Below are 25,259 nucleotides of genomic sequence, written 5' to 3' on the forward strand. Positions count from 1 at the left end.
GGTCCCATTGATGCTGTATTTTTGGCTTTAGAGAGTGCAGCTTTTACCTGCATAGTTGTGATTACAGGGACTCTGCATTCTTCCTGTATAGATATGGGCCCTTTAGGGGGTGAGAGTGGGGTAAAGTAAGCTCTTTCCTGGCATGAAACCATACTGCTGCTCACTAATCATCACCTCCCTTCTTAACCTAGCTTTCACTACTCTTTCCTATAACTTCATTCTGTGGCTGATCCGTTTCATCCCTCTGTAGTTCCTACAGGTCTGCACATTACCCTTATTCTTAAAATTGGTATCAATTCACTTCTTCTCTACTCCTCAGGCATCCACTCACTTTCCAAGATTTTGTTAAACAATCTGGTTAAAATCCCCACTGCCATCTCTCCTAAACACCTCCATGCTTCCAGAGGTATTGCATCTGGCCCAACAACCTTTCCATTCTTCATCCTCTTAATAGCTGTCCTTACTTCTTCCTTGCTAATCATTGCATGTCCTGATTCACTATCCCCCCATCATCCGACCTTCTCTGTCTCTCATTCTCTTTATTCATCAGCCCCTCAAAGGACTCTTTCCATCTGCTCAGCACACTCTCCCCACTTGTGAGTACATTTCCCTCTTTATACTTTATCACCCTAACCTGCTGCACATCTTTTCCAGCTCAGTACATCTGTCTAGCCAATTGGTATACATCCTTTTCCCGTTCTTAGTGCCTAACCTTTCATACAACTCACCATACACCTTATCCTTAGCCTTCAGCACCTCTCTTTTCACCATACTCATCTCCTTATACTCCTCTCTACTTTCTTCATCTCTCTTACAATCCCACTTCTTCTTCACCAACCCTTTCCTCTGTATACTCTCCTGTACTTTCTCATTCCACCAGCAGGTCTCCTTGTCCTCTTTCCTCTTTCCAGATGTCACATCAAGCACCTTTCTGGCTGTCTGCCTTACCACCTCTGCTGAAGCTGCCCAGCTATCTGGTAACTCCTCACTGCCACCCAGTACCTGTCTTAAATCTTCCATGACTTCCACCTTACAGTTATCCCTTTTCAACTTCCACCACTTGATTCTTGACACTGCCATCACTCTCCTCCTCCTCTTCTTTTTCATCACCAACGTCATCCTACAGACCACCATCCTATGCTGCCTAACTATGCTTTGCCCTGTCACCACTTTGCAGTCTCCCATCTCCTTCAGACTGGCCCTCCTGTATAGAATATAATCCTACTGTGTGCTTCTTCCTCCACTCTTGTATGTCACTTTATGCTCCTCCCACTTCTTAAAATATGTATTCAACACAGCCATGTCCATCCTTTTCACAAAATCCACTACCATCTGACCTTCTGCATTCCTCTCCTTAATACCATACCTACCCATCACCTCCTCATCCCCTCTGTTCCCTTCACGAACATGCTCATTGAAATCTGCTCCAATTACCACTCGGTCACCCTTGGGTACACTCTCCACCAATTCATCCAGCTTGCCCCTAGATTTTTCTTTCTCACCTAGCACACACCCAACTTGTAGAGTATATGCACTAACAATATTCATCCTCACACCATCAATTTCCAGCTTCATAAAAATCACTCTATCTGACACTTTTTTCACCTCCAATGCACTCTTAACATACTTTTCCTTCAGGATAATCGCTACCCCATTTTCCTTCCAGATAATCGCTACCCCATTTCTTCTCCCATCCACACCATGGTAGAACAATTTGAAACCACCTCCAATACACCTGGCCTTACTCCCCTTCCATCTGGTCTCTTGGATGCACACTATGTGAAACTTCCTTCTCTCCCTCATATCAGCTGGCTCTCTACCTTTACCAGACATATTGCCAACATTCATAGTTCCTATCCTCACTTCCACAAGCCTAACCTTCTTCTTCTCCTCCTTCCTCTGTACATGACTTCCCCCTCTTCTTCTCCTTCAGCCAATGGTAGCCCAGTTTCCAACAGCACCCTGATGGCTAATACTACTGAAAGCAGTCATTTACCTGGGACTTGACTGAGTTGGTATGGAAATCTGTATTGTTGTCCACATATTTGATCTGGCAAAAATTTTACACCGGATGCCCTTCCTGACATAACCCTCCCCATTTATCTGAGCTTGGGACCAGCACGAAGAACGACACTGTCTTATGCATAGTATGTGATAAATGAGACCTGAGACAATTTTAATAAAATGTTGACAAGAGGTATTAGAGATTACATGATTAGAGAGACAGAATGGAATTTGAGTGACGTCTCAGTATGAAAGATGGTGTTTATATTATGGTTACAGAAGGAAAAGGGAAGAAGTATGGAGAGAAGGAGATTGTAAGAAGAGTGCAGGATAGGATGACTTCAGGTAGCTTAGGTGAGTAGGGAGGAAAGAGAAGGAGGTAGAGGAAAGGTCTGCAGAGACTAATTAAATAAGGTAAGGTAGTGGGGAAAACAAAAAGGAGTGTTCTAGGATGAAGGGGGTGAGTGAAGTACAGTGAGTAAGTTCAGCCAGGATCGGCACAGGAGCAGGTCTATGATTTTGTAAAGTATTTTTTATGGACCATTTAAATGTGGGTAGGTTAGAAATTAATTGTTCTAGTGGTCAGAGGTAAGAAGTTCCTTTATTTATTTATTTTTGCTATGCAAGTATAGGCTTTGTCCAGGGGGTTTATTTGGTTTATTTATGGTGAGAAGTTGTTTGCATTCTGATCTAAAAGTTCTTTTAGGGAAATTTTATGTTGATTAAATGGGTAAAAGCTGGGAGGGCTAATGGTTTGTGTATGATTTTATGTATTGTTATAAGATGAATGTAGGAGAGGTGAAGGGGAAGTTCCAGCCAGCTAAGGGTATGCATAGCTTTATAGTAACAGGTAAAGGAGGTTGAATTAGTAACAAACTTTTCAATTTTGTTGTGGCAATTTTCAAGCTTATTTTTTCTGGAGGATTGTAAATTGGTTAGAATTGCTGCTCCATAAAGTAGGGAGGGTAGAAGGTGAGTTTTGGCTAGAGTGATTTTTGTGGGTGTGCTCAGAAACATGTTTGTTTCTTTATAGCATGCCTAGTTTTGATGGATTTTCTTGATATTACTTTGGATATGGAGGTCAGATTTAAGATTATCATCTATTATGACTCCTAATAGTTTGGTATGGTGGACTAATTCAATTTCAGTGCCATTTGCTGAAAAGATTTTGAAAGATGCTTTGTTAAGGATGTGAGTTTTTGGAGTAAAGAGAAGGAATTTGTTTTTACTGAGGGTTGAGTAAGAGTTGTTCACCTATAAGCTGGGCTTCAATGGAGATGACAGCTTATTGACTGATTTCTTGGAGTTGAGTTAAGGTGTTGGAAGAGCAGATGATGGTAAAGTCATCTGCATATTGAATCAAGATACCTTTGCAAAAAGATGAATGTAGGTTATTGATAAAAATATTGAATAGTAGAGGGCCAAGGATGGATACTTGTTGTGGGACTTATGTGGAATTGGGATGGCATGCAAAGATGGACCTTTACCATTTTGCAGCTTGTTTCCTGTCGACAAGGTAGGCAGAGAACCATTGCATAGATGGAGATGATAGACCCAGGGAGGAAAGTTGATTGAAAAGTGTGAAAGACCATTTCAAATGCTTTGGATATATCTAGAAATACTGAAGATACAAGTGTATTAGAGTTTCAGGCTTTATTGACAGTGTCTGTAAATGATGGTAATGCAGTGGAGATGCTTTGGCCTAGCCAAAATCCATGTTGTGTACTAGTGATTAGCTTATTTTGTAAGAGATAGTGGAGAAACTGTTGATGTATATATGTTTTGAGGACTTTAGAGAGGATAGACTAGATGGCTATAGGATGGCAATTTGTAATGTCAGTAGAATTACTTCCTTTATGTAAGGGGATAATATGTGACATTTTCCACAAGTTAATCTATTAATAAGAATGCTGATTAGGTATGCTATTGCATCTGTAGCTGTGTTTAGATATTCTTGTAGAAGGTTGTCAGCTGAGGAGCTGATGAGGAAAAATGTTTTAGTTTATGAATAAGCTTTGTTATGAGAGTTATAGAGACTGGTGGAATGTAAACTGGGTGGAGTTCTCTGTGTATGTATCAGAGAAGTTGCAGTTAGGTGACTTTTGTGAAGGAGATGTGCTAGGGTCTAAGGTAGGGGAATTTAGCTGTGTGTGGGTTAGGTGAGTTTTAGGTTAAGTTGGCTATGCATTCTATGAAGTATGTATTGAAATAGATAGCTGTTTGAAGAGGGGGAATGTCTGGGCATGGGCTGGGATCCTTTTTCATACCTGATTTGATGAGATAGGATTTAAAGAACCAGAATTTTTCAGTGTTGTTTTTATGGCTGTCTTGTAGGTGAGTATAATAACACATTTAATCTCTATTAACTTGTTTCTAGACTTAGCTTCATACCTGTCTGAATAGTTGCCAGTTTGTAATTTTTTTATTTTGCCAGTTAATCCATGCTTTGTCTTTGTCTTTCATAATGAGTTTACATTGGTTGGTGAGCCACAGGATATGGCTGCTTTTAATTCTTTTTGTACACTGTGGGGCTATGGTGTTAAGAATATTAAAAAAAATGCTGCACTGAAGTATTCAACTGCATCATTTAATGGTAGTCTTTTTAGAATGGACCAGTTAACTGCTTTCAGAGCTTCAATGAAAGAATCTTTGGAGAAACTGGAGAGATTATGGTCAGTATTGAGTTTATGTTCCTTTGTTAGTTGCATTATACTCCTATGGGTATAAGCTGGCAGGTGGTCACTTAGTGTATTAGGGAGGGTACACGAGGAGGTAAAGTTAGTTGGGCTAGTAACCAGAGTCCAGTCCAGGTTAGAAGGTTGAGAGTCATTTTTACCATGTCTTGTTGCATTAATAATGTGAGCGAATCCAAAGAGTTTCATACTGTTGATTGCTGAATTTGTTGATAAAAACTGCCAGTCATTGTTAACATCACCCGGGGGGATAATTTCATTTGTGACTGTATTTGCTATCTAGGATAGTATGTTTCCAAGTGTTGGAATGTTCTGTCCTGGGCATATAAAGCACAGCACTGCATATGTTCTTGGCTATATTATGTTTTAGGAATGAGATTAGGATTTCTGCTTTTTATAAGTAAAAAACACTTCAGAGTCTGTTCTGGCTTTTATGTAAATTATAACCCATAATCTGAGAGAGATTTTAAGGAAAAGAAATTAAGTCATTTGCATTTTTAATACGAATTGCACTAGGAATGCTGAAAAATGTAGCAAATATAATGATATACTGGAAAAAGACATGTTTAACGCTTTTAGTTATATGTCTATACTAACTGTAAACTAAGGGGCATTGTATGCATATGTGTTTGTGTGTGTGTGTGCGTGTGTGTGTGTGTGTGTGCGTGTGTGTATATTATATATATATATATATATATATATATATATATGTGTGTGTGTGTGTGTGTGTGTGTGTGTGTGTGTGTGTGTGTGTGTTGTTTTACATTTCAAATAGTATAGCATGTGCCTCAAAAACAGAAAATGTGCTTTTAAAATCAGTTATTGTTGCAAGAAACAAAATGGCAGCAGTGGCTTAACACCAATAATTGCTGTGGAATTAAGAATCTTATTAATATAAAACCTGCTGTAACATCAAATGAAAACATAGTTCACTTTAAAAGAAACCGATTATCTATAAAAATGTTGTCTGAAGTCATGGAATGCAATTAATGGGTCTTTAATGGTGAACCACTTAACATTTTAATGAAGTAATTATAATGAATGAATAGTAATAAGTACTGAATAAGTAATGAGTAAGTATTGCATTAGTAATTATACATGTCCACAAATACTGTGATCATTTGTAAGGTAGCATAACCATAGCACTTTAACTTTACCATGAGCTATGTGAAGGGCAAAACAAAAACTTTAGAGAACCACAGAGATATGATCCTACATTCAAGGGTTCTGCTCATAATAGCATCAGATATCAATTGTAATTTCTCTGGACGATAATTTGGAGGTCGTCCTATGTCAGCCTGCTAATGGGAAGCAAGTTTTGCAGTTTAAAACTAATTTGCAACATGTTGCTTTAGGCTGAGCTCTTAAGTGCTTTAATATGACTAATTCTAAATGATTTAATAAAAAAAAACAAGCCATGCAAGATCTTTGATGTCTGTTTTTTTTTTTTTGTTTTTTTACTGAGGTAACTGTGATAGCTGCACACTTTTTGTGCTTTTTGAAGTAATCTAAAAATAGCTTCTAGTTTTCTATATTGAGAGAAAAGAAAGAACCAAGCCATTCCTCAGTATCTATCATGTAGAACCTTGCACAATGTTGTTTGCTATTGGTTAATGTGCTTATTTAAATTTTTTAGCTTTTGTTAGTGTTACAATAAATTGTCCATGCTTACACAGTGCTGCGTGTAAGTGTGGTGCTGCATATAGTGCAGTGGAGTTCCTAGGAGCACTTTATAGATGCATGGATCTTGTTCTATGTCTGTCTTAATACGACCTTTCCCGTTGTTATAAAGCAACTTCAGTACTCCTATATCCTATTTCTTTATGTGACTAGTAATACTTAGAGGTGCAGACAGCTACTTGCAGTTGTGCAATGAACTGCATTGAGCAGCACATGTCCCGCAAGCAGCCCCTAGTAATGCACAGTTGATTTATACTGTTCAAAGCAGCCTGCAACTGTTCTGCTTACCTCTTACTTTACAGTTGCTTAATGATACTGCACTGTCCTTTGTCAGAGTTTCAGCTTAACCTAACTTACTTCATTTACTTCACTTATTCAGACCAAGTAGCTCAATCAACCAAACTTAATTTGCACATGGTAATTCTGTCTGCACCCTACATGAAAAAAATTATAAGCTTGAATTCCTTCACAGTATAGTCAAATAGCTATCTCATTGAACTACAGGTAGCACTTTGTGTAATTCTAATTCATTCTCCATGTCCCTGTACTAAAATGTAAGGTCATCCTGCTTGTTGCCTCTCTCTTTCCAGACTCATAGCACTTGGTATTCTTAGGCAGTGTAGTGACTGCCTTATGCTCTCAGATAATGATCTCTTACTCAGCACAAGAAATTCTGTTTGTAAGAGATGTGAATATTTTAAATATATGGAGGTCCCACTCTCACAACAAACCATGGATTTTAAGCTACACACATCTACTACACTCTACATCAACCCACACTAAAATGTCTTATACTGAGGTTGTAAAAAAATGTGTACAAATGCTTCCTAGATCCATGAAGACTAGATTTTATTTAACATTTGTTTACCAGGAAAGCCCAACTGGGACATATCCCATTTTTAGTGCAGGCCCAGGTGCATGTCTTTTGAATATGGGAGGAAACCCACACAATGCAGGGAGGACATGCAGACTCTACACAGAAGGCACCATAGCCAAGAATTGAACTGGAGAACCTCTTGCTGTGAGGCAACAACAATAACCACTGCACCACTGCGCCACCCTCTGTTTTTGCTAGATCTAAGTGAAAATCAATACCATATTATCTTCAGGCATACTTTCAACAAAGTGTCAACAAGAGTTAAATAATCTCAAGTCCTGTACAACACACACATTTACAACTAGAAATGTTACCTGTACAATTGGACATACTGATTCTCCACTAACTTTGGTAGTATAACAACATGGTGTCTGTGACTTGCCCTACATAATAAAAGATCTCTGATTTCAAGCAACTTTAAAATTCCATCACCTGACAAATATGACTATGACATGGTGGTAGTCCACATGGGGGTGAGTGACTTGCAACACAAATCCCTAAGGTACATGCTAATAGATATCTCAGAGCTCTATGTTCATGTCACAAATGCAAGAAGGACTATTGTCCTGAGATGAATAATTTCTTCTCCAATACTGATGTCAAGGTATAAAGAAAAAATAATTGGGTTCAACAATTGACTTAAAAGTTGATGTCATTCCAGTGGGATCCGCTATATGTCAGCATAGCATGAGATGCTGTTTAGGCCTACTTGCTTTGTAAAGGATTAACTGCATCTCCTGTTCAAAGACTTCTGCTTCCTCACTAAATCCTTTACTGTCCCCAGTGCCTTTTAGGTAAAATCCAGCTAGTGGATATCACAATGTAAGTAACATAAGAAATCCAGAACAGAATCATATTAAGGTAGCTTTGGTCAGTACCAGATGTCTCAACAATAGTATGCACAACCCTGAGACTCTCCTGTATCTGGAACACATCCATATCTGTGTAATTACTGAAACCTGGTAAACTTGGTCTATGCAACCTGATAATATAGCTGACTATTTAATAAACAGTACTTGTCCTAGCAGAACCACTCCTTAAATTATTTAACCAAAGCTTAGCCGCAGGCTTTAGTCCTGAGGTTTGATGAGCAACAGCAGTGATGCTACTCCGTAAGACTGACCCCAACTCTGACCCTGGGATTTATAGGCCCATCAGCCTGACAAGTCTCATTTGAAAATCTTTGGAACATATTGGAACTGGCTCAATCAACTACAATATTAAAATCGCAAAAGGCTAGATCTACAGTAATTTGGATTTATCAAAGGTAGATCCTGCCTAATGAATGTGGTAAACTCCTTCAAAAGAATAACACAAGTTGTTGACAGTGGTCATGCTGTGTACTTGGCTTACTTTGACCTGAACAAAGCATTTGATATCATTCTCCATGCTGCCATAGTTAACAAGATTAATGCATTACAAATAGGTCTGTATGTGGTAAGATGAACCCCAAAATGGGTAAAAGAGTCTACATGGTATGAGTGGCAGAAGCTCATTTGAGAGTTTGAAGGTGACCAGTGCTGAAAGGATATGATCAATAAAGGGTCTGTAATCAAGAAGGCTTAGTGCTGGGACTTCTCTTATTCAGTCTTTACTTTTCTGTTCTCCAAATCATAACCCAAGACCTCTTGTTAAGCCCCTCCCCAATGCCCAAGCATTTCAATAATAACCTACACTGATGAATATCTGGTGAACTGAAAATTTGTTCTAATTAAATGCTAAAAGGTGCAACACTGCCACATCTGATAAACAACTCCCATCCAGCATAAAGCATACAGCATACAGCATATACAATACCACACATCAAAATAAGAATGTATTCAAAGCAGACATCCAAGCAACCGCTACCCCAAAACAAAACACGTGCAACACATATCTCACACAGCTAGTGTGCCGAACAGTCACAGCCCTTAAGGCTAAACAACACACCTGATACACTTGTTGTAATAGGTGACTCTATCATCAGGCACACTGACGTCCCGCTCACCAGGCTGAACAAGGAGAAGGTCATGGTGAGCAGCCTGTCTGGCGCTAGGATCCGCCACATAACACAAGAACTCAGGTCACTCCAAGGCAAGTACAAATATGACTCAGTCATTGTCCATGCTGGTGTGAATGACCTGAGACGTACCTCCCTGGACTACATGAAAAGAGGCATAGAGGAGCTCTCTGAGCATGTAGCCCAGGCTGGTATGACCCTGACCTTGAGTAGCATCTTACCCTTACAAGAATGATGCCACAATATGAAGACAAGATGATCAATTTCAACAATTGGCTTAAGTATTGGTGTCATTCAAAGGGGATCCAATGCCTGTCAGCTTGGGATGATATGCACGACAAGCCACGAAGCTTTGCTAGGGACGACTTGCACCTGTCACCCCTGGGCTTTTGGATATTGGCAAAGGCTCTTGCTACCCCCATAGTGCCTTTTTTAGGCAAGGCTCAAAAGACAAACCCACCTACATAGGTATCACAAGGGATAAGAAACTAAGAGTAATGCTACTCAACGCTAGAAGTCTAAACCTCAAGATGCACACACTCGAAACTCTCCTTAACATGGAGAACATCAATATCTGTGCAGTAACAGAAACCTGGTTCAGGACTCCTGAGAGCACCCCAGCACTACCAGGTTATACCTCATACCATGCTTTTCGGCCCCAAAACTTGGACTGAACCAAAAGGAGGGGGAGTATCGATATTCATCAAAGATACCCACACCTCCAGGTTGGTGGCAAAGCACGAAGCATCAGAGACTATCCATGTGCAACTAACAGTGGGTAAAACTGCCTTCCAGTTTATAGCCTGCTACAGACCACCCTCCCAAACCCAGGAACCCCACTCGGCCTTCCTGAGAACACTGGAAAATATGAAGGTCTATCCCAACACCATTATATTGGGCGACTTCAACTACCCAAACATAGATTGGGAGCATTACTCTAGCTCCAACACCCTTGCCCAAAGGTTCCTAGAATTCATAAACTCAAATGCTATGGAACAACTTGTTACCACTCCCACAAGAGGGGAAAACATACTGGACCTGATCATCACCAACATGGGGACTCTATGCTCCAGACCAGAAGTGTATCCCTCACTGGTAAGATCAGACCATAAACTGACCTCACTGGATATTCACATACCGACCCCACCCCCTGCCCAGAAAACCACAGTGAAAAACTTCTCTAAAGAAAATTTCACACTCCTCAAAACCGAGGTGGAATCCTTCAAAGCCCCCGGGCCTGTGGAAAATATGGCCCAGACCACAGAATCCTTTATAAATGCATTCTATGAACACCTTCAGCAATGCATGGATCATGCAATCCCAAATAAAACCAAGACCCAGTCCTCCAAAGGCAGACGACCTGTCTGGTGGACCCCAGCCATAAACAAACTATACAATAGAAGGAGGAAGCTACTACATGATAGAGCAAAATCCCAAAAAGGGAAGGCATCTCTGATCAATATTAGCAAAAAACTAAGGGCACTCATAAAATCATCAAAGGCCAGCTTCAAGAGAAAAATTGCACAGGACACTAAGGATAATCACAAGGCTTTCTTTAGTTATGTTAGGAACCTGGGTGGGAATTCCCAGATATGCTCAGAATTAGTCCAAAATGACAAAAAATACACTGATCCCACAGACATTGCAACATCCTAGCTGACAGGTTCAGGGCAAACTTCTCTCCCCCATCCCCACCAAAAGGGCAAATATCTATCCCAGCAGAGTGCTGCCCCCCTGATATCTCAGATGCTCAGGTGGGAGCCACCCTCTCCAAAGCAAAAAACACAGCATCAATGGGACCAGACGGTGTCCCAGGCTGCGTCCTACATGAACTCCAAGAAGAGCTAAACCCAAACATAAAACTACTGTTCAATCTCAGCCTTACTACAGGATATGTACCCAAAGAGTGGCGTACAGCAACAGTGGTCCCTCTCCACAAAGGTGGTGCCTCAATGGACCCTGGAAACTATCGCCCCATAAGCCTGACTAGCTTGGTCTGCAAAGCTATGGAAAGGATCATCATGGACCTCATAAATAAAGATATTGGGGACCTACAGATACTGGATCCTACCCAGTTTGGCTTTGTTAAGGGCAGATCCTGCCTCTTAAACCTGGTTGACTTCTTTGAAACAGTCACCAAGGCTATTGACGAAGGGAAGGTGGTCCACACAGCCTATCTGGACCTCGCAAAAGCCTTTGATACAATACCCCACTTGGGCATTATAGATAAGCTCACCAGCTTAAATATAAACCCCTATGTCACTAGATGGGTTGCAAACTGGCTCAAGGACAGAACCCACATGGTTAGAATTGCTGGAGCCATGTCAGACTCCAAACCAGTTACAAGTGGCATCCCACAAGGATCAGTCCTGGGACCTCTCTTGTTTGTTATATATTTCTCGGAGGTACAGGCCAACACAGAAGGACTGTGGCTGACCAAGTTCGCAGATGACTGCAAACTGGGCGCCTTAATCGACTCTCCAGCAGACACAAGCATCCTCCAAAAGGGCCTCATAGAAACAGACAACTGGTGCCAGAGCCATGGCCTCAAGCTAAACGCCAAAAAGTGTATAGTCATCCCCTTTGGCAAAAACAAAGTGCCCACAAATTACCACATAGGTGGTAATCCATTAAGTACAGAAGAAGTAATTAGGGACCTGGGGACCCAAGTTGATAGCAATCTCTCATTTGACAACCACGTGGCCAAAGTGGTTAGAAAAACATTTTATATAGCCCACCTAATCATGAAGGGATTCACATCTAGATTAGGGGAGGTCATTGTGCCTCTTTACTCATCCCTCATCAGGCCCATAATCGAGTACAATGCCCCTTTTGGGATGTACCTTACCAAACACCTGCAGCAACTGGAAAGACCCCAAAAGTACCTCACCAAGAGGATCAAAGGGCTCAAACAGATGACATATGCTGCCCGGTTAAAGAAACTCCAGCTCTACTCAGTGGCATACCGCCTGCTCAGAGGTGACCTGTGCCTGACGTATAAGGCCATGTCCAACCCGGAATTAAGGGACATGTTGCACCTCAAAAAATCCAAATCCCATCGAGCTACACGCTCGAGAGACTTGAACCTCAGCACTGAAATAAATAGAACATGCTGGAGGGACAGATTCATAACCCAGAGGCTCCCTTCACTCTGGAATAAAATCCCAGTCCAGGTTAGGCAGAGTCCCTCATTGACTTTCTTCAAGAGGAATCTTGATGAGTGGATGGGAGATCGTAGGTTTACCCCGGGTATCACTTCTGTGCCACTGTTTGACAGAGGCACAGTATACTAACCTCGAAAAAGGGCATAGCAAAATTAATTTTTAAATGGGTGGCGAAAGCCAAACATACTCTGGCTAGGCTTATAAATGCCCTAGGGCAGATAGCCTAGTATGAACCTATGAACCTATGAACCAATAATGTTGTTAAGGACCTTGGAACTCGGGTTGATAATTCCCTTTCCTCAGATCATCACGTAATGAGACTAGTCAGAAAGTCTTTCTACTTAGCACAACTAATTACCAAAGGAATCCAGATCTGAAAAGGTGATTGCTTCCCTTATATTAAGTAGTGAAAACAACCCCCCTTTTGGGATGCATCTCACTAAATACTTTAAGTAACTAAAAGCACCCCAAAAGTTCCCAGTTAAGAAGATCCCTGACTTAAAAACTCTTAAGCTACCAGAAAAAAGACTAGCACCACTGTCCATTTACTCACTACCTTATAGACTTTGAGGGGAAATCTATGCCTTGTCTTCCATGACATTAGGGGCCAAGTAGTCCTGGATCTCTTTTATCTCCACAAATCAAACAGTCCACAAATAACAGAGATCTAAATCTTCACCAGCAGGGACATAAATCATGGAGGAGAGATAGGTTCACTGTGCAGCACATCACCCCCCTGTGGAATAGACTCCCCCTGTAAATTAAGCAATGTGATTCACTGTCTTCCTTCATATGGGACCTGGATGATCAGCTGAGTATTCATAAATTCACCACAGGCTTGACTGGCGTAGCTGTCACTGGCAGAGGAGGTACAACCTAAGGGTGGCTAATGACAAGGCATACATTGTTTCAGGACTAATCTGTCTTGCATCTTCCTATCATTCCTATGATTCTGAAAAAGTTGTATGTTCAAAAACAAGCTTCTGTTTCTTTTATTAATATAATAGGGGCTTCCTAATATTTATTAGTATGATTCTACATGTTATTTTCTCCTCTTGCAAAATAAAGATTTTATTGACTACACATGTTGGATGGACACATTTCAGCTGTCTCATTCATGTGGTATTAGAGATTTAAGAAAAAATAGTTGTTACTTGTACTTGTAGCCAATTCTAGTACATGTAAGGCTGGCAAGATGCAACACAAACTTCATTGTGAGGGAGCTGTGAATGACAATGGGATGATTCCAAGGGCATTTTGCATACTGCCAACATATGTCCACAAAGCACTGCAGTATGACACAAAGGGATGAATGCTTTTAGGTAGCTACAGTGGTTATGCCAGTGACTTCTATGTGTACATTGCAAGGGATGATGACATCACAAAACTTGAACTTACAGTAGGTGGTCAAGGAACTCTTAAAGGGTTTGCATGGAAATCATCACCAAGAGGACTTTAACAACTTGTTTTCCTCTTTAAACCCTGCCCAGGCATTATGGGTTCATGGACTGTAGCATTACAGGACCATGCAGAATAGCCAGTATGCAAGTATCGTATCAAAAAAAGACCCCTGCAAATTGTCCCAGGAGTTAAGGACTTAGGAACCCATGTAGACAATGAGCTTTCATTTGATTATCATGTATCCACTGTTATAAGAAAGTCCTTTTTCATAGTGCAGCTTATTAGTAAGGGTACAGCATGTAGGTCCAGGGAGGTGATCATTACAGTGTATACTCATTCATTAAGCTGATCACTGAATATAATGCTCCCTTCTGTATGTACTTGTCCAGACACCTGGCACAGCTAGAGTGACCACAGTGCTTTCGTATTAAGAAAATCAAGAGCCTGAATCACAAAAGCTACACTAATCATCTCAAAGGCCTCTCTTTTTTTAGTATTTTTACTAAGTGTTGATCTTTACCTTGATTACAGACCCTTTACTGATCACATCCTTTCAGATCTGCTGCACATCCATAAGACTAATAGTGGCAGAAACGCCTGCTCAAGTGATCTCAACCTCTTCTGCAACTTAAATAGAACATGCTTGATCTCAAAAAGAATACTTCTCTGGAATTATCTTCCTATCTATGTAAAGCAAAGTATGCCCCTTACTCTATTCAAGTGTAATTTGGGTGAGTGGATGAGAAGCTGCAAGCTCATCCCTAGAATGACACCCTTGTCCCTTACGGATAGGGGTAACCTGTAAATGTCTGCCTGCTTATGGGTTATTTGTACTAATATTACAAGGGACTCTGGGTTAATCATACATAGTTTATGAAGATCCTTACTGATCATGGCCTAGTAAGTACTTATGCAGCTATGAACCTATCGGAGTCCTCAAAATGCAAACAATGAGGCAATGCATTAGGTGTCACAGAAACACCCATTCAACTTAAAAGCAGATAACTGGTTATGATAGGAAATTCATCCTGCAGATCACTCCTGTGGCTCTGCTCAACAGGGGCACAGGAAAATAATTTTCTTGGGTGGTAAAAACCAGGGTACCTTTTTGGCTAGGCTTATATAGGCCCTAGGGCCAATAGCCTAGTACCTACCTATGAATCCATGACACTCTGTAAAGGCAATCTTGAAGGTTTTTACAACCTATTAACCATGGCTTGACTGGATGGCTGGCCACTGTGAATAGAGAACAGTGAGATTACAGCACTTATCACATTATATGCCCACTCTAAATGGGCAAACACCACAGAGCTGATATTTTCATTATGCAACAACATGGCAGTGACATGTAGTACTAAATCAATAGCAAGACCAATTGACATAATGGTTAAGGTATTTGCCTTCCATACATGACGTACAGGGTTCAGTCCTGACCACTGGCCATTGCCTGTTTGGAGTTTGCATGTTATCCCTTTGTCTCTGTGGGGTTCCTCCCACCTCTGAAAAACACACTAAATGTTTTCATCTCAAACTCGCCAAACAATGGAGATGTGGACAGCATCACTGACTCTGCACGGTGCTCTACAGGGGAAGTTGTATAAATCAACTGCTTTGGGCATTTACTATGATGCACAGTATCCCTATGATAGGAGAACTTGGATCACAGACTGAAACCTGTGCCAGGGTGATTTGGTCATGTTGACTAATGTCACCAAAATGGACATGGGTATTTGCCAGTGATGAGTGGGTTGAGGACCCGGCCTTCTGCCAGGGACTTATGCTAATGGTGGGAAGGGTGTATGTGCTCCTATTGGCCAGTATATGTCCAGCAGAAAGCCCAGCAGCAGACTTGGATCAATAATCTGCTGGCTGATGTTCAGTTGCCCGCCTTGGGTTACCTGGGATAGCTCTGTTAAGCAAAGACTGGACAAAAAAAATCAACCTGTTAAACATGAATTGAGAATCGCTACACTCAATGTAGATTCACTGACAGGACGCAGCTTGGAAGTGGATGACATGATGGTAAGGAGAAGGCACATCCAGTATATCCAAGGGCAATGCAGCAAAGCTGCTTGGCTTGGAATCCAAAGGTGGACTGACTAGAAATGGTGTGGGAATTATGGTGAGGGAGAGACATCAGAAGACAGTGAGGGATGTCATCAGAATTAGTGATTCATGAAAATCAGACTACAGCCTAATGATAGGGCAATATTGATAATCTCAGCTTATTCCCAACAGCAGAATTGTGACAGTGAGGTAAAGAGTGCATTCAGACAGCAGTTGCAGGACCTACTAGGTAAAGCAGGGCAATATGAATTGATGTTAATAATGGGTGACTTGAATGCATGCATATATCAGCAGAACAGGCAGAACAAGGTATGAGGACTACCTAGGTCCACATGGGTGGCAACAACATTAAAGAAGGAGAGGCCATTCTAGATTTCTGCCTGGCAAATGGCTTGACAGTAGCCAACACATGGTTCAGAAAAAGATACTGTCACAAAATCATATACAAGAGTGGCCAACATGCAAAATGATAGAATTCCTCCTAGTAGGAAAAGGCACTGGGGTAGAATCAGTGATTGCAAAGTCATCCCCCAGTGAAACAGTCAGACTCCAGCATAAACCACTGTTTGCTACAATCAGCTAAAAATATTGGTCAGAGAAAGCACTAAGGTCAGCAGAGACCATGATGAAGACCTGGAAGTTCACAACAGTTCAGGGAATCACTTAGGGCTCTAGCACCTCCAGAAGAAGAGGAGTTCAAGAATAATGGTAGCACCTCAAAACAGCATGCGTGAGGGCTATAGACAGATATGTGGCTGAGCCAGGTATGGAAATAAGTTGCATAAGGAAAGCTGGTAATAGAATGCAGAAGTCCAAGAAGCCATCAGAAGAAAGGAGTACAAGAAAAAGTTGGAGATAGAAAAGACGTACCAAGTCAGGAAGAAATGCTGCTTCTCTAACAAGGAGGCTAAGCTAAGAGTTGCAATAGCAAAGAACAAGGCACTATAGGCACTCTACCAGCTTCTGGAAAATTAGTCAGTAGATGCACAAAGAATATATATCAGGTTGCAAGTCAAAGAACAGAAAGATAAAGAAGTTAGTCAGATACCCTTCATAAGGGATGCCAGGAACAACCTACTCACCAGTCCACAGGACATCAAAGGTAGATGGAAGGAGTACTTCCAGCAGCTTTTGAATGAAGAAAACCCCACAGAACCTGTACTGCCCCAGAAACTGCCTAAAATGAGAGAAGAGAAGGCGCCTACCATAGAAGAAGTAAGAACAGCACTAAAAAAAATGAAGTCAGGAGAAAGTAGTGGGCTCAAATGAGACTCACCAAATGTGATAAAGTTTCTGGGTCAAGATAGGGCAAAAATGGCTCCTGAAGTTACTCATAGCAGTGTGGAGAGAAAGGCGTATCCCAAATGACTGGAGAATAAGCATACTAGTGCCAGTGTGTTTTTCAAGAACAAGGGCTACATTCACAACTGTAGGCAATACAGAGGTATCAAACTCCTGTTGCATTGCATGAAAGTTCTAGAGAGGGTGATTGAAAATTAATATGCAGAATAGTAGAATGTAAGATGGGAAATGAGCAGTATGGATTCAGATCATGATGCAGCACAATTGACCCTTTGTTTTCAGTGCAACAGATAGATGAGAAGAAGACAGAGATGAAAAAAGAGTCCAACTGAGCTTTTCTAGACTTTGAGAAAGCATATGACAAGGTCCAAAGAAAGCTGATTCGGGCAGTTCCTTGGTGGTTCAAAGTCTCAGAAACATTAGTATAATTAGTGCAAACTATGTACAAGGACCCAGTGACTCAAGTACCAACAGAATTCGGTCTTACAGAGCAGTTCCCAGTAGGAGTGGGTGTGCGCTAATGCTTAGCTCCTAGCCCACTTATGTTCATAGTGGGGATGACTACATTAGCACACAGGTCAGGTGAAAACAGATCAACAAAGCTGCAGTATGCAGATGATGTGGCATTATAGGCAGACTGACAAGAACTTCAGCAAAGGCTAGGGGATGGAATGAAAAACTGAAAGCACATGGGATGAAACTGAGCACAGATAAGACAGTGGTAATGGAAGCAAATGGTGAAGTTAAGAAGAATCTGAGAATTGAGAAAGAAGGTAAAATAGTGGAACAGATTAGCAGCAAGTATCTGGGGAGGGGTTGAGGAAAAGGGAAAGCCTGAATGAGGAGGTGAAAGCTAGAATCAGAGGTGCTGCAGTCAACCATCACAGAGTGTCAGGTGTATATGATAGAAGAACACCAAAGAAGCTGAAAAGTAAGGTGTACAAAACAGTGGTGTGACTAGTACTACTGTATGGTTCAGAAACATGGGCAGTAAAGGCAGAACAATTGAAGAATCTAGAGGTGATGAAGATTAAGTGCTTGAGATGGGTAGTAGGATGCACACTGTGGAAAAGATGAAGAAATTAAGACATAAGAACAGAAGCCAGAGTAGCTCTAATTGCAGAAATGGTCAAAAAGAGCAAATTTGATGGTTCAGGCACATGTGCAGGAAATCAGAAGACATTCTGGTGAAGAAGATTTCAGACAGACAGGAAGAAGACAAGAAGACAAGAGGAAGCAAGAGCATTCAGCAAAGACGTGGATGGATTGTGTGAGAGAAGACCTGTGACAGTCAGGCATGATTGTCTAAGAAGACAGGAGAGTGGCACTGAATAAAGACAGATGGTGACATTTTACACAACATCCCAACCCCATGTAGAAAATGTGAAAAAAGTGGTTGATGATGATGAGGTGACAGTATGCAGTAACTTCTCCAGAGACACAAAACTAAATGGAAATGAGTTAAATTATGAAGCATACAGAATAAATTCTTACTAAAATACCAAACTTGGTATGATTTAACAGTCTACAAACTGAGCCGTGACAATTAACATGATATGCGACACAAAGTGCCTCCCTTTCCTTAAACAAATGCAAAATGGGCATGGTTTCTCCTTGTCAGTTGCACTTTTTTCCCTGATGTCAACACACTGATTGCTGTTCTGTAGAAAATCACTTCTGTTGTGGCTTATATTTGTGCACTAGCAGTGATTCAAACTTTGGAGGTTTTCATTTGTTCCTTTTTTTTTTATTTGTTTTGTAGTGATGTAGCCATGGAATATGTATATATACATATCTATCTATATCTATCTTTCTATCTATCTATAGAATAAGAGAGAGAGAGAGCAAGTCAGAGAGATAGATGGTTGCAGACAGTTGACTTAGTCAAGTCTTGTTTGTATGACAAGTAAACTGCTTTACATTTTGAGCAAAGGGCCATTTGTGCAAACTTTGTTCTGGGTAACTTTCAGTTGGCTGACAAAGGTAACTGGTGGGGCTAGGAGTTTTTGTGTGAGTGTATGTGTGTATTAGGGTTAGGGTAGGGTTATTGTAAGGATTATGTAAGAACATGGATCTTGTGTGACTCCAAGTATGATTTTTTTAAGTTTAGCGCAGGGGTTAAGTAAGGAAATAGATTTAGTGTGTGAGTAGGTGTGAGAGATTGAGGGTTAGGATATAAGTTAAGAAAGGGGATTCATTTACTGTGTGTGTGCGTGCGTGTGTGTGCGTGTATGTGTGTGTGTGTGTGTGTGTGTGTGTGTGTGTGTGTGTGTGTGTGTGTGTTCTTGTCATGAGTGTCTAAGCTGTCTTTTGTTTGGACAATGTTAAAGACAGTTTTTTTAAGGTAAACTGCACATTAGCTTTAGGGACTGGAGCAGGGATAGAGTTAGGGTTAGCACACATTACTAAGGTAGAGCAGGGGGCACACACCCTTAGACTAATGAGCAGAACCTGCAATGTTGGCTGGTTGGAATCATTAGTTATCAAGGAAAATTCTTTATAGGTGTGCCTGAGCAGCACTTAAACAGTACGAAGATAAGGGGCTGAAGCAAACCACTAATCTCAACAGATAGCACTTATTCCTGAGTGGCACCTAAACAGTATGGTGAGTGAGTGTGGGGGGGAAATATCAGCAACCAGGGATAGCTCTATACTCATGATGAAGCAGCACTTACATGCAACATTTACTGGGGCCACACTAGCCACCAGGGAGAACTCCTCACCACAATGCCTCTACAGCACTTGCACATTAAGTGTGTGGGGGAACACTAGACACAAGGGATTGCTAGAAATATGATATTTATACATATATGTATATTGTATTACTAAATAAGTATGATATCTGCAAATTGTAGTAGGCAGGCAGCAGTGATAACTTTTATACCATTATGTAGCTTTCATTTGATACCATGAAGCACGATATATACTATATCTCAATCAGGTTATTAGCAGAATGATCAATATGGCACAAATTCATTACTTGACCTAACAGTAAGCCACACTTTCTCACTTAATGACCACTATAATTTGGGTTACCTGACATTCCAATCCTGTGCAGTGAGTCTTGTGAAGTACTGTTCCACCGTGGTCCTCTGTGGATGCTGCCTGATATAGTTACATAAAATTTGCAAATATGCAGCAATATCACATGCTTGTGGTTATCAAAGAATAGTGGAAAAGTATCAGAAATCCTGTGTGAGAAATCATATTGGAATGAAAGATATGCTAACTGGCTGTCTGAGAGAGAAACTGATGCCTGGAATAGACTACCAAATTATATTAAGCAAGCACTTTTTAAGAATAGCTTGGACATTTATTATGGAAATGACTGTTTTAGATTGACAGGGTAGAAGGGCATTATTGCCCATGTCTGAAATATCTGTATATATGTAGGTGTGCATTTGTATGTATGTATGTGTGTATGCATGCATTTAAGAAAGTTATTTAAACAAAATATCTGTCTTTTGTTTTAGGGTGGTCACAGTGGTGCAGCGGTTAGCATTGCCTCCTCACAGCAAGAGGTTCTGCGGTTCATCCCTTGGCTGGGGTTCCTTCTGAGCGATGTCTGCATGTCCTTCCTGTGGTCTTGTGGGTTTCCTTTGGGTGCTCCAGTTTCCTCCCACATCCCAAAGACATGCTGTAGGTGGATTGGACACTCTAAATTGGCCCTAGGCATGAGTGCATGTGTGTGTGTGCCTTCTGTGGAAGGTTAGGTGCCAGGCTGGCAACTCAACACTGTAAAACTCCACTGCCAGTCATGAGTGGACAGGTAATCCAATGTGGTGACCCCTAACCAGGAAAAGCCGAAAAAAGAAGATTTGTGTTTTGTTTCAGTAATACACTCTGCCTCCTAGTTCTAATATTTGTGCATATGTACATTTGTATTTGTATGTATGTGTATGCATGTATTTAAGAAAGTGATTTAAACAAAATATTTGCCTTTCATTTCAGTCATACACTCTCCCTCCCAGTTCTAGAGCTTCAGATATCTAGTGTAACCTAATTTTGACAAGGCAACTTGTCTGTCCTCCATTTCCTCTACATTGCCCCATTGGCTGATCATGATCTAAGTCCAGGAAATGGTTGTCTAGATTCCAAGACTTAAGCACAAATAATAGAATGAAGAAAGCCACTTGGTTGACTGTGATACAATGTAAAGAGAAACAATGATGGAAGAAATAACATAGTTTATAATATTTCTAAAATATATAGCAGATTATGTATTTTTCAGTGATGGAAAATGTAAGTCTTAAAATAAGTGAAAACTATTCTCATTTCTATTGCATGGGGGCAGTATTTCATTTGGATAGAGAGGTAGATAGATAAACAGGAGTGAGGGCAGAAAGCCCCACATCAAGTTACAGGTAGCAAAGTCCCTACAAAACATTGATTAAATAGGTTCATAGGTTCATAGGTAGGTACTAGGCTATTGGTCCTAGGGCCTATACAAGCCTAGCCAAAAAGTTACCCTGGCTTTCGCCACCCAAGAAAATTATTTTCCTGTGCCCCTGTCAAGCAGAACCACAGAAGTGATCCCCAGGGTGAATTTCCTATTACCCATCCAATCATCAAGATTTTTCTTGAAGAGTGCTAATGAGGAGCTTTGTTTGACATAGATAGGTAGTCTGTTCCAGAGTATGGGAAGTCTCTGGGACAGGAATCTATCCCTCCAGCATTTTCTGTTTATTGTGGTGACAATGTTTAGGTCCCTAGAGCATGTAGCTCAGAGGGATTGGGATTTCTTTAAGTGGAGCATGTCCAACAGCTGTGGGTTTGACATAGCTTTGTATGTTAGGCAGAGATCGCCTCTGAGTAGGCGATATGCACCAGAGTAAAGCTGGAATTTTTTGAGACGGTCTGTGTAAGGCATCTGTTTAAGGCCAGTAATCCTCTTTGTGAGGTATTTTTGTGGCCTTTCCAGTTGTTGTAGATGTCTTGTGAGGTACATACCAAAAGGGGCATTGTACTCTATAATGGGTCTAATGAGTGATGAGTAGAGGGGAACAATGACCTCTTTTTTTCTGGATGAGAAACCTTTTGTGATGAGGTGTGCCATGTAGAAGGATTTCCTGACCACTGTGGTGATGTGATTATCAAAGGAGAGACTACTGTCCACCTGTGTCCCAAGGTCGCCTATCACACTTTCAGTATTAAGTAGACTACCGCCTATGTGGTAGTTCATGGTACAGAGTTTTTACCAAAGGGGATGACAATGCACTTTTTGGCATTGAGCTTGAGGCCATGTCTTTGACACCAGGCATCTGTCTCAGTGAGGCCCTTTTGTAGGATGTCCACATCATTAGGAGTTTCAGTTATGGCTCCTAGTTTGCAGTCATCTGCGAATTTAGTTAACCAAAGATCTTCTGTGTTAGCCAGTACTTCAGAGAAGTAGATACCAAACAGGAGAGGAACCAGGACTGAACCCTGTGGTACTCCACTTGTCACTGGTCTGAAGTCTGATTTGGAGTCTGCTACTTTCACAATGTGGGTTCTGTCAGTAAGCCAGTTGGCTACCCATCTTGTGACATAGGGATTTACACCTAGTTTAGTGAGTTTATCTAAAATTCCAGAGTGGGGGATGGTGTTGAATGCCTTGGCGAGATCTAGATAGGCTGTGTGAACCACCTTACCCTCATCTATGGCTTTGGTGACTACTTCAAAGAAGTCTATCAGGTTTAGGAGACATGATCTGCCTTTTACAAACCCAAACTGTGTGGGGTCCAGAGTTTGGAGATCTCCAAGGTCTTTGTTTATGAGTTCCATGATGATACATTCCATGGTCTTGCAGACGGGGCTGGTCAGGCTAATGCAGCGGTAGTTCCCAGGGTCTGTTGTGGCCCCCCCCCTTGTGGAGTGGGATAACTGTTGCGGTGTGCCATTCAATGGGCATAAAGCCTGAGGTGAGGCTATGATGGAGCATGGTACTTAGGTGGGGTGCCAGTTCATTCTGTAGTTCATATAGAAGGCAACATGGGATGTTGTCAGGTCCCATGGATGCTGTGTTCTTGGCTTTGAAGAGTGAGGTTTTTACCTAAGCAGCCGTGATTACAGGAACTTTGCATTCTTCCAGTATAAAGATGGGCCCTTTAGGGAGTGAGACAGGGGTAAAGTTAGCACAGAACCTATCTGCCAGGATGTTGGCAATATCAGTTGGTTCTGTATATTTAGTGTCATTGTGCTGTAACTGAGAGCAGATCTGAGTTTTGCCATTGAGATTTTTGTCATAGCTATAGAATGCTTTGTGGTTGTCTTTAGAATCAATGGCAAGTTTGTTTTCATAACTAGCTTTGGAGGATTTTATGAGGATATTAGCTTCTTACTGAGGCTGACCAGGGAGTTCCTCCAATCGTGGGATTTTACTCTTTTTTGCAACAGTTTCTTTCTTCTGTTGTAGAGTTTGTTTATGGCAGAAGACCACCAGATTGGCTTCCTTTTTTTGGAGGATAGCATCTTGGTTCTGTTAGGGATAGCACAATCCATGCACTTGTGTAAGTACTTATAAAGTGCATATGTGTAGGATTCAGCAGTCATACCTCTATTGTCCATCTGCATGGGTGTCATGAAGTTTGCCACTTCTGTCTTAAGAAGCGTGAAGTTGGCTTTGAAGAAATTTTTTACAGTTGTTTTCCTAATAGGGGTGGGAGCGGGATGTGGATGTCTAGGGTGATTAGCTTGTGGTCAGATCTGACCAACGAGGAGCTGACCTCTGGTGTGGAACCCATGTTGGTGATGACCAGGTCTAGGATATTGCTGCCCCTGGTGAGGGTGTGGGTAAGTTGATCTAAGGCATTGGAACTGATGATTTCCAGAAAACGTTGAGCAAAAGGGTTGGTATATGAGTAGTTTTCCCAGTTAATTGTAGGGTAGTTGAAATCACCCATTATTAGAGTTTTGGGTTGTACCTTAATATTTTCCAGTGTATCAAGAAAAGAGGAGTGGGAATCCTGGGGTATGGTGGGGGGTCTGTAGCAAGCTACAATCTGGGTTGCAGTTTTGCCCAGAGTTAGTTGAACTATGGATAATCTCGGATGCATTATGCTGCGCAACTAGCTTGGAGGTGTAGATATCCTTAATGAATATGGACACGCCTCCACCTTTAGTGTTTTGGTCCGGGTTTGGTGGCTGAAAGGTGTGGTATGAATTATAGCTTGGTAATGCAGGGTTGCTCTCTGGAGCTTTGAACCAGGTCTCTGTCACTACACAGATGTCAATGTTCTTCATTTTAAGGAGTGTCTCGAGTGAGTGCATTTTGAGGTTTAGACTTCTAGCATTGAGTAGCATTACCCTCAGATTTTGCTTGCTTGTAGCTGTTACGGTGGTGAATTTGTCATTTGAACCTTGCCTAAAAAAGGCACTATATGGGTGGCAAGACCCTTTGCCAGTATCCAGAGTCCCAAGGGCGACAGGTGCAGGCCATCTCTGGCAAAGCAGCGTAGTCTGTCGATCATGTCATCCCAGGCAGACAGATACTGGATTCCCTTAGAATTCCCTTGTAATTCATAAAATATATGTATGTAAATCCTCTCTTTATAATGTACATTTTCAGTTTTAGATTGCAGATTTTACTTTATACACTAATGTAAGTAAATCATTGTTAAAATTATTTGCAGTGATACTGAACTTTTTAGAATTTCATATCATATGCTATGCTAATAATGTGAGTTTTTCTTTAATGTTAAACCAAATATTGCACTGTTGTGCTGCTCTTCACAGTTAAGTGCACTTCATTGTCTTGTAATTTGCAGCACATTGGATTGCATCAAATAGATGAATTATCTCCTCAAATACATTTATTGTACAAAATTAATACCACTGCATTTGAAGTAAATTAGCTGTTAGTCTCTATAAAAAAATTGCTGCAAAACATATTAATCTTTTTTACATACAAACAACATTTTTGATAGCTCAAGTCAACTAACTTTTAAGGTCAGTAAAACTGTTTTTTTTTTTTTTTTTTTTGAGGCTCCGTAGGGTAGACAGAAGTCACCTCTTAAGAGTCTATTGGAAAAAGAAAAGACAGAGCACTTTAAGGCAGTCTGGGTAAATCAAGAAAGATATGTCCTTGATTATCT

Source organism: Protopterus annectens, chromosome 8.part0 (assembly GCF_019279795.1).
Source record: "Protopterus annectens isolate FY-2018-M chromosome 8.part0, PAN1.0, whole genome shotgun sequence".
Lineage (NCBI taxonomy): Eukaryota > Metazoa > Chordata > Ceratodontiformes > Protopteridae > Protopterus > Protopterus annectens.